Consider the following 13544-nt stretch of genomic DNA (forward strand, 5'->3'; position numbering starts at 1 on the left):
GGTAAATTTAAATTACCTAGACTTAATTTATGCGGTAAAATTAAATAAGAATAACTCAGTAAAAATAAGAGGCAGAATCCGTGGTATTTGAGGTTATAAAAGGGAATTTATTCCTTACAAAGGAATGATGATGGTTCGAACCAGGCAATCGAGTTCCGTCACCACGAAGGTTCAGGAAGGGATCAGCAATACATTATTGACAGGTTATCATATTTATATGAAAATGTATTACAGTAAAGACATATGTAGAAGGCGTTACAGTTGAGAAGAGAGATAAGAATACACATACGTAATGAAAAAGGCGTTACAATAGGCGTGCATAAAGGCGTATACTAGAAACGTCATTATGATGATGACACAAGTGGGTGGATCCATAAGAGAATCCTGCAAAGTCAGCAAAAATACATGGCAGAGATGCGCGCGCAGCCGCATGACGTGTGATTGACGTATAACTAGAGGGTGAAGGGAACTCGACATTTAGCCCTACATGAGGAGACAGAAATCTGGGATGTCAGGACAACCTAATCCCAAATCATATCTAATATCTTGTGTTTAAGGAACTATATTATCTGGAAGGAAAGGTCTTTTCGGACAGAGCCTATTCTATACTGACTGCTAGTGCGTGTACAAGCGTCTAAGTGTCTACATGAGATGCGAGGGGGCATGGGCCTACCATGGTAACGAAAGTCATGAATTACTTGCACGGAGACAGTAAGGCCGGGCCCTTTGCTCTGCAGCTGGAGGGATGTTTACCTAAGCTACTAGACAGGAATGCATTTCTCGAGGAGCGGAGCAGATAACTTGAAGGCTGAATACAGTTTTGGCAGGCAACAGGCCGGGCTAGGCACCGTTAACCGCGCAGGAAGTAAGACAAAGTTCATGGATACAGATGCAGGTCCAGGCTGGAGCATTCAGAGGCAGAAGCAGGAAAAGGCTCGATGGCAGAATTCAGGGCCTACCTTGCCAGAGCTGGAAAACGTGAAAAGTATACCATATAAAGACGGTGGCAAGGCATACTTAGGAACGGAATATATGACCCATTCATGGCAGATCTGAAAGAGGACATGTTGACGTTGGACACAATTGTATTTGCGTCTTCATAGCTTGAAGTGGAGGGAACATACATGTACTTGTAGCATGTACATGGAGCCGTTGGGGTCTAAGATAGGGGACACAATTGATCATAAAAATTCATATTTCCTCAGAGCGGTCGCGCGGGTGTTCACACGGGGTGGAACGCATTTAACAAATACAAAATAAAACTTACCTTACCGGGTCCAGCACCGTTTCCGCTTCTGGCCGAGTCCTGTGTTTTCTTGCTGCTTTCCTTGAACAGGAAGCAGGCATCCTCCCTCCCCTCCCCAAAGCCAATCTCAATGCTGAAATAGCAGCGTTGTGATTGGTGCGGTCAGCGCTCGCCTGGGCGCCTGTAGGGAGCCCATTTTCTCTATGTAGGCTGCATGCAGCTTATATGGAGAAAATGCAGATTGTGCATGACTGGTTGGGGCCGACCAAACAGTCAGGGCCCACAGCATTGGGCAAGCCACTCCTCCCCGACTCACCCACCCGCCTGTCCCCAACCAGCATACGGTTCTGCTTTCCAGCAGCGTGAGAAGCAGAAACATGAAATGGTATTTAAAATACCATTTTATGTTTCTGCTTCTTGCACTGCAAGAAAGCAGTGGGGCGACGCTGCTCTGCCCTAAAGGAGGAGCCGCCCCTGAATGAGACTAGCATCAGCCAGAAAGAGCATCCGCTAGAAACGTCCATGGACTTGTTCATGTGGTTCCAGAGACAGTGTCCCGGAGCAGAGGTTGAGTGTCTGCCAGTACTGATGGATCCAGGGGAGCGGGTTCATCTATTCACTGTTGGTAATGATGTTTGGTGATGACTGTAATTGCAACCGGATGTGCACATAAGGTTGGGGTCAGTGATCTAAGCTGGGTGTGTGGAGAGTGGGTGCAGCCTGCTGCCAGCGGTCACAGGGCAAGGGTTCTTGAAAGTGCAAAATGGAACAGCCTAGGTTATTAATGCTCACCCAACCTTCAAACAGCCTCTTTCAGGAAAGCAGACCATCAAGGCTCACAAGCCTAACAAGCATTTGCAATGCAATAGGTCTTGCATCTGCAAGAGTTAGAGCACTTGGTGTTGTAAATTGTAGTGGATGTACGCAGACAGAGACGTGCAGTGGGCACATTGTCTAACCTTTGTACCAAGCAGAGCAGTTGGTAAACTACCGCACTGCAGTACCCCTGCGACCGTGAGCACCACTACCCCTCACAGGCAAGCAGTAGAAAACAAGATGTCTGGCGCTGCTTTGGAATGCATAATGGGAATGCATTATAATTGTGAGTTCCAAAGGAGTGTCAGCCATCTTATATGCTGATGTCGAGGTGAGTGGATAAGCGCTAGAGTGGCTGACCATGAGGCCGCTGAACAGGAGGCGCATCAAACCCGTGTGACTGCGTAAGTCACTTCATGTAAAGTGCTCCAATACCTGTGAAGTTGAAAAAGAAAACAAAAACACAAAATAAGCAGCAAAGTGTGGAAAAGCAACAATTTCAAACAAACAGTTCTTCCAAACAATAACATAAAGGGGCTTGTCAAAGACGGCGAAGGAAATGAGAGGGGTCGAAGACATAGTCCCTGCATTGAAGCGAACGGCCACTAATTAAAGAGAATTAATGGGTAGTTCAGCGATACTCCTCAAATCCAAATGAAAGTGATGTATCGGAAGCGCGAACCAATGAGCAGCCAACAAAAAAGAGTGATGCTGGAGTCGTGTATGGTAAGCAGCAGGTGGGATAACACTCCATATAGTGATTACAGCAGGTCTCCCAGATGCCCGTTGTGGGCTTCCTAGGCTCATCCTCAAGGAGAACCTTGCTATTGAATGACTGCAGTCACACTGTTTCAAGAGCAAGCCACGCACATTGTTAAATAAGTGCCGAGACTGTCTTCACTTCAGCCGTTTCCTCAATGAAAGCACAAAGAGTACTGTTAAAGCCTTTATGGTGGAAAAACAGAACAACTAAAATACCAGCAGAAGTCTCCCGCCCCTAACAGAGTAACAGACACGAGCTCCTGGCAGCATTCATAACACCTCTCACATTCCTGCAGTTTCACACTACTAACATCTCTCCCACACCCAACTGAGCAGCAGCCATGCACTATCAGTGCATGAGTGATTGAGTGCATGGACAGATGCATGAATGATTTAAGTAATGGAAGTGGCGGCCTAGTACTTTCAGTTATAAACCAGACCAAATGGTTTTGCCAGGGCTTGTCTTTTTGTTTAAATAGGAACGCCCAGCACCGATGAGTGCATGGCATACCCAACTGCAATCATGCATCATCTTTTCAGGTGAGGCCTTAAACTGGCAATGATGATGTAACTCCAAGTCTCAGAAAGAGTCAGTGGGTGTGGCCTCAGGTCCAACAGAGGCCCCTGTTCCCAGTAGGTAATGTAGGCCCGGTAGTAAGTAAGCCTCTATCATCTAGCCAGTAAAACATTTGCCAAGTCTGACAAGGCAGAACTTTCCCCAGCATCATTAAAGTAGAAATGGTTCTTATAAACAGCGACAGCAATTACCTTCCAGCGCGAGCTCCTTTCCACCTGCATAATCTGCCCATGAAGCAGTAATGATGCGACGCGGTGCTTTGAGCTCATATGTCAGACACGTGAGGGCGCGACAGCCACCTGTCTGGCTGCTAGACTCCGTAATATGTGCTCAGTAAATCATAAATTATCTAACATTTTTAAAGGGGCGGGGGAAGAATCTGGCTCTTTCCTCCAGTCGTGAGTGAGCAATGCTGCTACTGTACAAAAGAAACCCCCGAGGTTTCCCCGCACTCGTAACGCAGGTGATATCCAATTACCAGGGGGATAAAACCCCAGGCTGTCGGTCTGCTGAGACGAATAACCCTCTTTTAATGCCGCTCTCGTCCGTCTGTTGATAGCTGGCTGAGGGGTAGTTGTGCTACGGCTTTATGGACATATTTCATATGCATGTGAATTGTGGACTTGTGGGTGGGTGAAAGCCGCAGACATCTGCTTTGTTGAGCATTTTTGAGGCTGAAGAAGTGGAGTGTGGGACACAAAAGGCTTCACGTGCACTTGATCTCCAGGCCCCCAGTGCCCCGTCAGCAACCTCTCCTGCTTCCCACGACAGCATAAACAATATGAGACAGGCCCCACGGAGGAGCCTCTTTCAAAGGCCTCGCTACCGGGAAAGCCTCATGACGTACTTTTATTTCCCCCCCTGAGGGTGAAAATGACATTTCATATGACATACGTTTATTTATGGGGCTTCACTCGTGCGCGCGAGCCGGTAAATGAAGCACTTAGCTGCCCCTTAATTCCTCCCACCTCTTTACCAGGTTTGGCTTGATTGATGACTGATAAACAAACCCAAGCCGATGGCTGTGGAAATGCGCGTTGTGGTCTGTAGATGTCTTCGTAGCCTGCCTGTGTCGCTAACCTATGGTGCTGGGGCATTAGGTGTCAGCGCCCCCTGGTGGACAGTTTCTGACCTCGAGATTTTGGTACGGTGGGGTGTGAATTGAGAAATGGAGTCGGTCTCTGTGAAAACACTGTGCGTCTAGACATGGTATAGACTGCCTCACTCACGCACGCGCCATTCAAGCGCAAATAGTTTACCTCGCTTTCTAAGCTACTAACAAGGGTAATGGCGAATAAAGGCGCAATTAAACAGAATTGGATACCATGTGGGGCGTTTCATGTGGGGAGAATACTTTAATGGAATGGGAGAAAGGACACATTTGATCTCAAATACCACCCCATAAATTCCCTGGCAAGAGAGTGTCAGGTGGGTACAAAGGAGGAAGCCGGGTTTGTCAGTGCAAGTAGCCCTGGATTATGCGGCATCAGTCTGCTGTCGGGGGCACACGAGATGCATCAACCCCCGGCAGCTTCGGTGGCAGCATGTGCCCGTGACTGTGAGTGTGTGTGCCTGGCTGCGTGTGACGGAAGGCTGCCTCCTCCCGGCTCCGTGCGTGTTCCAGCCATCTCTCCCGCACTTGTTCTCGTAGCCGATGTGCGGTGCCAGCGCAGAATCACATTAACACGTGATGAGGGGCTGCCTCATAAATGGGAACTGAGAGAAGGAAAGAGGGGGCAAAAAAAGAGGCGCGCATACAGGCGGGGAGAGAGGCGCTGGGAGAGGCAGCGAGCAAAGAAACACCCAGGGGAGCAGGAAGCGCGCAGTAGGCGCAGGGGAGGATGCGGGGCAGCTCTGTGGAGCAACATCCCTAAGACACTGCGAACAGAGGAAGCCTTTGAAGAGGACGACGGGAAGAAGAGAAATCTGCTCCACCCCTGCTGCCCCCACCTCCCCCATGCTTCTGCTATGAGACTGACACCTCGTGAAAGAAGAGGTGCCAGCACCCCCTCCTCCACTGCCCCCAGCCTGCCCGCGGAAGAGCCCTTCCTGCCTCTCACTCTCTGCCGCCGGGCTGCCCGGTCTTGCACTGTCGGGGAAGCGGCTTAACCAAGCACCCCCCTCTGCCGGCAAAGCCCGGTACTGCAGCCCGGGAGCTCTCCGCAGCACGGAAGGACCAGCTCTGTCTAAGCTCCACAAAGACAGAGAGCGGAGCATCTCCAGTCCAGGAGGACCACCCCTGCCTGAGCTCCAGAGAGTCAGAGCGAGAGCATCTCCAGCCCAGGACGACCACCCCTGCTCGAGTTTAGAGTGTCACAGTGCGGGAGCGACTGCAGCCGGAGCGGGCGAGCGATGTGACCGGGTAAGGCACTGGGCTCTGGGAGGGGCGCAGTAACAGGTGGCTCCGGTGGGCGCTGGCTCTTTTTTTTATTGCACACTTTCTTCTACTTCACCGGTCTGAAACAGCCTCCAGGGCTTTACGCAGCCCACGGACACTTCCCCGGGGCGACACCGAGGGTCGGTGCCAATGCCCTCAGGCTGAAACCTTACATTAGGAAACTTCGTTCGACGCCTGCGCGGGAGGGCATATGGTATCCCAAAAATTCGGAAACTGTTTTTCGGTTTCAAGAATGTAAGTTTAATAAATCAAGGGACTCCTAAACAGGACGAATAAAAGCCGTTAACATGACTCCTTTACATAATGCCTTTGAAATGGTTATATAATTTCATAACGAATGCTCAAGCCCTCACTCACAGTCACAAAATATTTATAATTTAGTCGCCGGTCGTTCCGGTTTAGCTGCCTAGTTATGTGAATGTTAACATGTCTCAGAAGCGCAGAGTAGTCATAATACTGAATGGTTTGTCTGCATTATGCATGTTCGCGGCACGTGTGTGTGCACATATGAGTGTGTGCCTGTGCATAGAAGAGAACGCGCGAATTCATGTGTCTGTATGTTCCTCAACGTGTGCGTGTGTTCTTTTGTGTGTGCGCACGTGCGCGTGCATGCACCTTTGTCTGTGCGTTCGTGAGCACGCCAATGTGTGGCTGTTTGCGTGTGTGTGTTTGTTTGTGGCTGCCGTTTACATGCACTCGCCGTGCTTGTTGAGTTGAAGGGTGTAATACGAGCAGAGATGCGCCTTGCTTAATGGCAAAGTTCCCTCGAGCATACAGTATAGACATAATTCTGATTTATATTACCGATGTTGTGTATCCAGTATATTAAAGTGTCTTAGATTTTACGTGTCATTTTATCGCACATATTGCTCGCACGTGCCCTTGCTCGATAAGCGGCGTGCCTTGATGTTCAGCCGTTTGGGTTAATTCTGTCACATAGCGTGCACAAAATGAAATATAACAGACTGCCTGTCACGTGACTGTTCCATGTCAGTGCCATCTCTCTTTTTAATAGATTATTTGGAGAGGAAGCCGTGTGAAGAGGAACTGATTGATCTCCGCATTGACTGTGTCAGCCACGGCTGCTCCACTAGACAAGACGTCTTTGTTTCATCTGCAGCCTGGTTACCACCAGAAGTCTGCCACTCCGTCTGATGCTACCTTCGGGGTACTTTTATTTCAATTTATCCCTCTTTACTGGCCGTCCGTAGCGACACGCTGAACAATATCGATTAACCCGTGAAGTCATTATGCGGCTGACAGATGGAAACCAGCCGTGCCCGGCATGTGGAAAGACGCAAGACACACCAAAGTGAGGGTTGTTGCACCCACGATCTGCGTGCCGGTCGTTTAAGGCAGGAGGTCAGGGGTGTATCTTGCACTAGTGTAGCAGGGGCAGTGGCACCGGGGCTAGAGGTCTGAGGGGCCCACTAGATCCTGATTATTGCTGTATTTGACACTTCGAACAACAGCTAGGGAGCCCATTTTCTTCCTTGCAATAGGGCACATATCATAGCTGCTGCAGTGGGTAGTTTTGCACGTCTCACCACAGTCCCTTTGCGAGGGGGAAAAAATACGCGTTAGTTTCAAAACCTCCGCGGATCCCGAGGGACTTTGTAATGCGAGGTATCTGCGGAGTACGCGGAGATTCGTCCCTCGGTACCCGATGCGACAGGGTGGAAACAACCGCGCTGATCACCGCCCCTAGGCGCAGCAGTGAGTACAGAGAGGGGGCAGCGCGAGGCTCGGGGACACCCTGGGTCTTTGGAGGCACAGGAGGCCGCTCCCTAGCCTGTTTCAGCACCTTGGCTGTGGACAGCGAACTTGCTCTCAGCAAACGCGCGGCTGAAGGGCGGCTGTGGTTCTCGTTTCAGAAATGTGGCGCTCACACGGCGGAGCACTGTGGTACTCGCCCAAATCAGAACAATCTGTTATTGTCGCTCAAGCAAAGTCTCGGCCGTCGACCTTGGGGGGCAGGGCTACCGGGCACCTTGTACTGCTGTGGGGCCGCGTGCTTTCCTGTTGCTTCCGGGGAAAGTGCTTCCTCCTGCCTGTGATGATGACTATAATTATTATTATCAGTGCAGGGTTAGGTTCCCCGGGGTGTATCTTCCCGTGCCCGCCCCTGTGCTGCACCTGTGTCGTCGAATTTGTCATTGCCCTTTGCCCTGCGCGCGTGTGCTCGTGAGTGCGCGCGTGCGCGCCTGCATTATTTATGGATCCGAGCCTGCTTTGTGGAAATGTTGACGATCCTTAATAAGTTCTTGTAGTGCAGATAGACGGTTGTCTCGAATATTGACAGCTGCCCTCTCAGTTGCCGATAGGACCTTGCGCCATGAGGGTGGGGAGGGAAGCGAGGCCTTACACTGCTCGTCATAGAGGAGTACGCCGGGGTCAGGAGTTTTCTGTAGATTGAAGGCGTGCCTTTCTCTCGTTCAATTATTTCCTTATCTTTGGGGTCCGCCTGTGTGTGTATTGTATTGTATTGCAGCTTTTATAAAGCGCTTACTACCCCTATGTGGGGCGCTGAGGCGCATGCACAGTGTAGTTCTAGCAAGGAGCGCGAGCCCTGCACGTTTGAAAAGACTTGCAGGCCAACCCTCGGGGGAGAGTTCATCAGTTAGAAATCAAGGGCGCCCTGTCAGGCCACACACTGGGGAAGAATTCTGCAGTGCCTAAGGCATTATGGTTATATTGATAAATCGTATAGCGTGCAAAACTACAGCTGCCTCTTGGCGCATAAACCGGGATTTGTGTTCGTTAAGGTGCTGTTTATGTAAACAAGGATGGACAGTGCAAGGAACCAGGGCCTCTTGTTCTTCTCCTGCGCCCCAGGGTTGGGCGTGGTGAGTTGCAGAGGGGTCTGTGCTGTACTGGGTGTGCTGTCCTCCCGCTTCTCCGCCTCCTAGGAGGTCCGAGGCAGATGGGAAGGGGTGCCCCCCAGCCACGGCGTGGCTGGAAAGCCGGTATTCTTCTTTCACCAGCCTCTACCTCCAAGTCGGCCTGGACCCAGAAGACTGGCAGACCAGTGGAAGAAATGACAGAACCAACAGGCTTTCCTTTCATGACTGGAGACAACCAATCCCCACCTGCAGAACAACACCAGCCTTGAAATGTACACCCAGCAGCGCCTAGGGCTGTGTCAGTCATACCTCTGCTGGACTTGCCCCACCTTCAGAACAACACCAGCCTTGAAATGTACACCCAGCAGCGCCTAGGACTGTGTCAGGCATACCTCTGCTGGACTTGCGGCTACAGGATGAGGAGGACATTCTCCACCTGTATTGAGGTTAAAGCACACGCCTACGCACACAGTGGCAGACACTCACCCAACCACACTAACCCTCTCCCCCACGCGCAGATTCCCGCAAAAGATAGAAAGAAGCTTTCAGACTGCACAAACACACCCACTTCACACAGGCACATGCACACAATCACTCACATGCACAAACATATACACATATGCAACACATACACATACTAGCGGATAGAAATTGCTACGCATAAACACTGACACGCGCGCACACAAAGCATAATCTTATTCCCATTCCCCACATAGAGACGCACACATATTAACCTACATGAACATACACACACAAATACAGAAGCATATATAGACAAGCAGGCACTTCCAAGAAAACAATGCACACAGGCAGCAATGAATAGGGGGAAAAAAAAGCAAAGTGGGGTAGGGAGGATGTGGAGAGAGAGAGAGAGAGGATGCTCAGACAGATAGACAGACAGACAGACAAGACAGAGAGAGAGAGAGAGAGAGAGAAAGAGAGAGAGAGAGAGAGAGAGAGAGAGAGAGAGAGAGAGAGAGAGAGACAGGTAGATAGGTAGATAGATAGATGGATGGATGGATGGATGGATAGAGGGTATTTAGGGAAGCAGACTTCATCTTTGGTGGAACATCCTACGAACGTGTTCTTTCCCTCAGCAGCCCTCTAGCTATTCCACTTTCTTGCCCTCCCTCTCCAGTTCGCTTCTCCCCAGTCACGACGCGCGCCTTCCTAGATGATGTGTGTGAGCTCCGCACTGACTCCCGGTCTCTCTGGACCTCGTGCTGTCATGAACAGCTCTGTCAGGAGTCGGGAGCGCGGCGCGTGCTGCTGATGTCTGTTCTCCGTCTGCTCTGTTGAAAGACGTCGGTGTGTTGTGTAACCACTCTCCCGACTGAGGCTTTGGTTTACATTGCGCCCAGTCCCATGCTTCTGTATAGTTAGGCGCTTTATTGCACAGTAAAGAGGTAAAGGACACTTATGTGAATGAGGTAACTGCAAGGCTCATACTCACTTTGACCGTCAGTTGCAGGTTCACATTTGAACTGAACACCGTGCAGTGGGTGCCCCGCCCCCGTTTCCACACTCAATCGAAATCTACTGTAATCTGTTCTGATTTTAAACTATTTTAACAAAACATGTAATCGCGGGGGCTTTACCCCGGCGTATATGTTTCTTTTGGTGAGCTTCACACGTGTTTGTATTTTTCGAGAATCCGCAACTTAACCGATCTGTGCAATTGGTGAAGCCAGGGACGTTTGACTAAACTGGGGCAAAACCAAGCGTGTTGGATAAGGGGGTGAAATGGGCCAGTGGGTTAACGCCCACTGTCGACTGACGCAGGGAAGGGAGCCAATGGCCAAAAGTTTGAATCTAGGCGAGGCAGACTCAGTCCTCCTGTGGAGACCATACGTTAGTAAAGCGCTTTCTCACACTGATCCTATGTGGGGGGCAGAATCCGGAATGGACGCTGAGCTCTCTGGTAGTGGCCTTTCCACGGCGGGATTTACCGAAAGATCGACTTTTAATAAAATGTATTCTTGCATTTTTTGTAACACTTTTCACTACTGAGCTTTTGGGGCACCAATAGTAAACCACCGTCACACCTGGCTAGTAGTGCTCGCGCGCCTGGGTCCGTCCTCTCCATGGAAGTTGGTCTCAGGTTTGGCGTGAGGGAGCCCCAAACTGCCTGATCAATAGAGTTACTCATTGCATATACTGCAGCTCGCTATACCACGGAGGAATGCCTTACAACTCAGCGCTTAGACTGCTAGCCATCAAAGTGACGTGCCGCCTCATACACTCCTTTCCTGCGGCTGACCGACATAGACGTGCAGTGCTTTACTTGGGGAGGGTCCTGCCGGTGTTATAGAAAGCACAGACGCCCAAATGGCACCCCGGCTGCCTCTATGTTTGTCTGTCACCCACTAGCAGGAAAAGAATACAAAAGTACACTGTCTGAAAAAGAGACAGGCAAGGGGTGGTTGCTTGGCTCGCCTCCTGACCTCTGCATACACCGGTCCAAGAAGAGGGACTGCCCAGTAAGACGTCCGGGCCCTTTAAAAGAAAGAGAGGAAACCCCGTCCGATCCATTCTTTTTGTTGATAAGTTGGATGTAGACACCAGTTAGTTTAGTAACCAGGACCGGCTAACAATCAACTGCAACGCCCTCCGTGCCCACTGGCGCGGGCATAGCAGAGGGCGAGTTACTAGAGACTATCGCGCTTGACTTATCCAGGCGCTAGACAGTTGCATCGTTTAAAAAACTTTGCACTTAAGTGAACAGTGATCAGACTGTACAAACGCGCTGATCATTGGATCGACGTTTGCACAGTATAATTATTGTTCATTTCTGGGCATTTTTAAGGATATAAATGTATCCTCAAGTCTCTCAGGCACTTGGGATTTCCAGTATGTTTGTCTGGCTGTCATTGCCTCCCCTTGTCCCGTCTGAAGCTTTTAGGGATGTGTGCACAGTGCAAGCCCCCAAGCCCCCGAATTAAATGCCCCTGTCGTAAATATGGATCGGGTGGAGGTGTTGTAGGAGAGATGGGGCCACCTGGCAGCTATGCTGTCCATGATCTGTTGTGCTGAGTCATGTTAAGCTAAAGCAGGCACCGCCCACCTAAGAGCTGAGATAATGTATCCCAAGGAGTGTGTGTCAGACACACTTGATTTAAAGGGAATTGGAGTGCTGTCACTTATGGAATACCTCTCAAGTTCAAGCATGTGTAGCTCTCCCAGATGTTTTGCTGGGCATTTTGGGGCTTTCAGTCTTGTTTAGCCAACTGTGAAATCAGATTTGCTAGTCCCAGCACGCAAAGACCCAGTCAGGTTGTTTTGCTGGGCATTTTGGGGCTAGTAGCTCTGTTTATCCAATTGTAAAATCAGACCTGCAAGTCCCGCCATGCAAAGACGAAGGCATGTTTTGCTGCACATATTGAAGCTTGCAGTCCTGCCTATCTAGTTATAAAACCAGAGATGCGAGTCCCATCATGCAAAGCGTCAGCCAGATGTTTTGTTGCACAGATTGAAGCTTGCAGTCCTGCCTATCCAGTTTTAAAACCAGAGATGCGAGTCCCATCATGCAAAGCGTCAGCCAGATGTTTTGTTGCACAGATTGAAGCTTGCAGTCCTGCCTATCTAGTTATAAAACCAGAGATGCGAGTCCCATCATGCAAAGCGTCAGCCAGGTGTTTTGTTGCACAGATTGAAGCTTGCAGTCCTGCCTATCTAGTTATAAAACTAGAGATGCGAGTCCCATCATGCAAAGCGTCAGCCAGATGTTTTGTTGCACAAATTGAAGCTTGCAGCCCTGCCTATCTAGTTATAGAACCAGAGATGCGAGTCCCATCATGCAAAGCCGCAGCCAGATGTTTCGCTTTGCATCTTGGAGAATATAGTCCTGTTTATCCGGTTATAAAATCAGAGCTGCAAATCCTAGCAAGCAAAGCCATAACCGGCACAGGACGACCTACTCATGAATGGACCTGGGAATCTTGAGAACTTTGCTATGGAGGCGAATACCTCCAGCATCATGGCTGCCATGACAAGTGTGTCGCACCCAAATGCTGTGTCTTTCTAGCATTAGCGCTGTGGGTGCCAGGCCTTGTTTACATTCATTATTGTATGCAGGTGCCCATAACTTTAAGCATGCAAAGTGCTGTGCCCGAACAGGGGAGTGACAATCCATCATTCAGCAGGTGCAGTGGCACCAGGGCTCTGAGATCCAGGAGGCCCACTCTATTCCAATCGTAGCTGGTTTTTTACTGCCTAAACTGGGAATGGGGGGCTGTTTTCCTTGCTTATTTAGGTACTATGTTGCCGTTGCTAAGCCACTGTGTCTGAAGAAATCACAAGTGGGCCAATGCGACCCTCGTGTCGTGGGGCTAGTTGGCACAAATGCCACACTACTCTGACATAATTCAATCTTTCTTACACGAGCCAGGAAGCGCTGGAGCTGTAAGCATTTGTATAGATTATTTGATTAAGGTAATTCCTGCACTAAAAATCACAGTAATGGAGAACTATCTTTGAAGTAACTTGAATAATAGCAATTGTACTCTTAGACCACGTGTGGCAGAAATCGCATAGGAGCCTGGCCATATTTTGCATAGTGCTTGGCCATCTCAAGCTGTGCGTGCCAGGGATTAGTGGTGTGTGCATCTTTTTTCTTCTGGGAGTTGCATATTTGCATATGTAATTATTGTGCTTTTGGTTGTAGAGCCGGGACCGCACAAAACCAGGGCCATTGGAATTATGCAATTGTGCGGCTGTGGCTTTTTTCCGCATAATTTGAGATTTGTAGCGTTTGCCACATACTCCATCATCTGCTGCATAATCTGCAGATGTTAATACAAAAGGTTGTTTTGTAGCTCGCACTGTTCAAAAGTTACAAAATGCAGTAGCACCTGTTGCTTGCTGTGAAAGGCCCTTTGCAAGGGTTGTCTGGTCACCTTTCTC

The 13544-nt window shown here is 49.7% G+C and overlaps 1 protein-coding gene across 1 annotated transcript in view; it reads left to right on the forward strand.

Annotated features, from left to right (window-relative positions):
* Positions 1-5133: 5133 nt before the first annotated feature.
* CNR1 (cannabinoid receptor 1) overlaps positions 5134-13544 on the forward strand; it is a 151334-nt gene continuing 142923 nt past the window's right edge. The window contains exon 1 of the mRNA XM_085611182.1: positions 5134-5763. The gene's annotated coding sequence lies outside the window, so the exon portion shown is untranslated. The remainder of the gene's footprint in view (positions 5764-13544) is intronic.

The sequence above is a fragment of the Triturus cristatus genome, chromosome 6, assembly GCF_964204655.1.
Source record: "Triturus cristatus chromosome 6, aTriCri1.1, whole genome shotgun sequence".
Taxonomy (NCBI): Eukaryota; Metazoa; Chordata; class Amphibia; order Caudata; family Salamandridae; genus Triturus; species Triturus cristatus.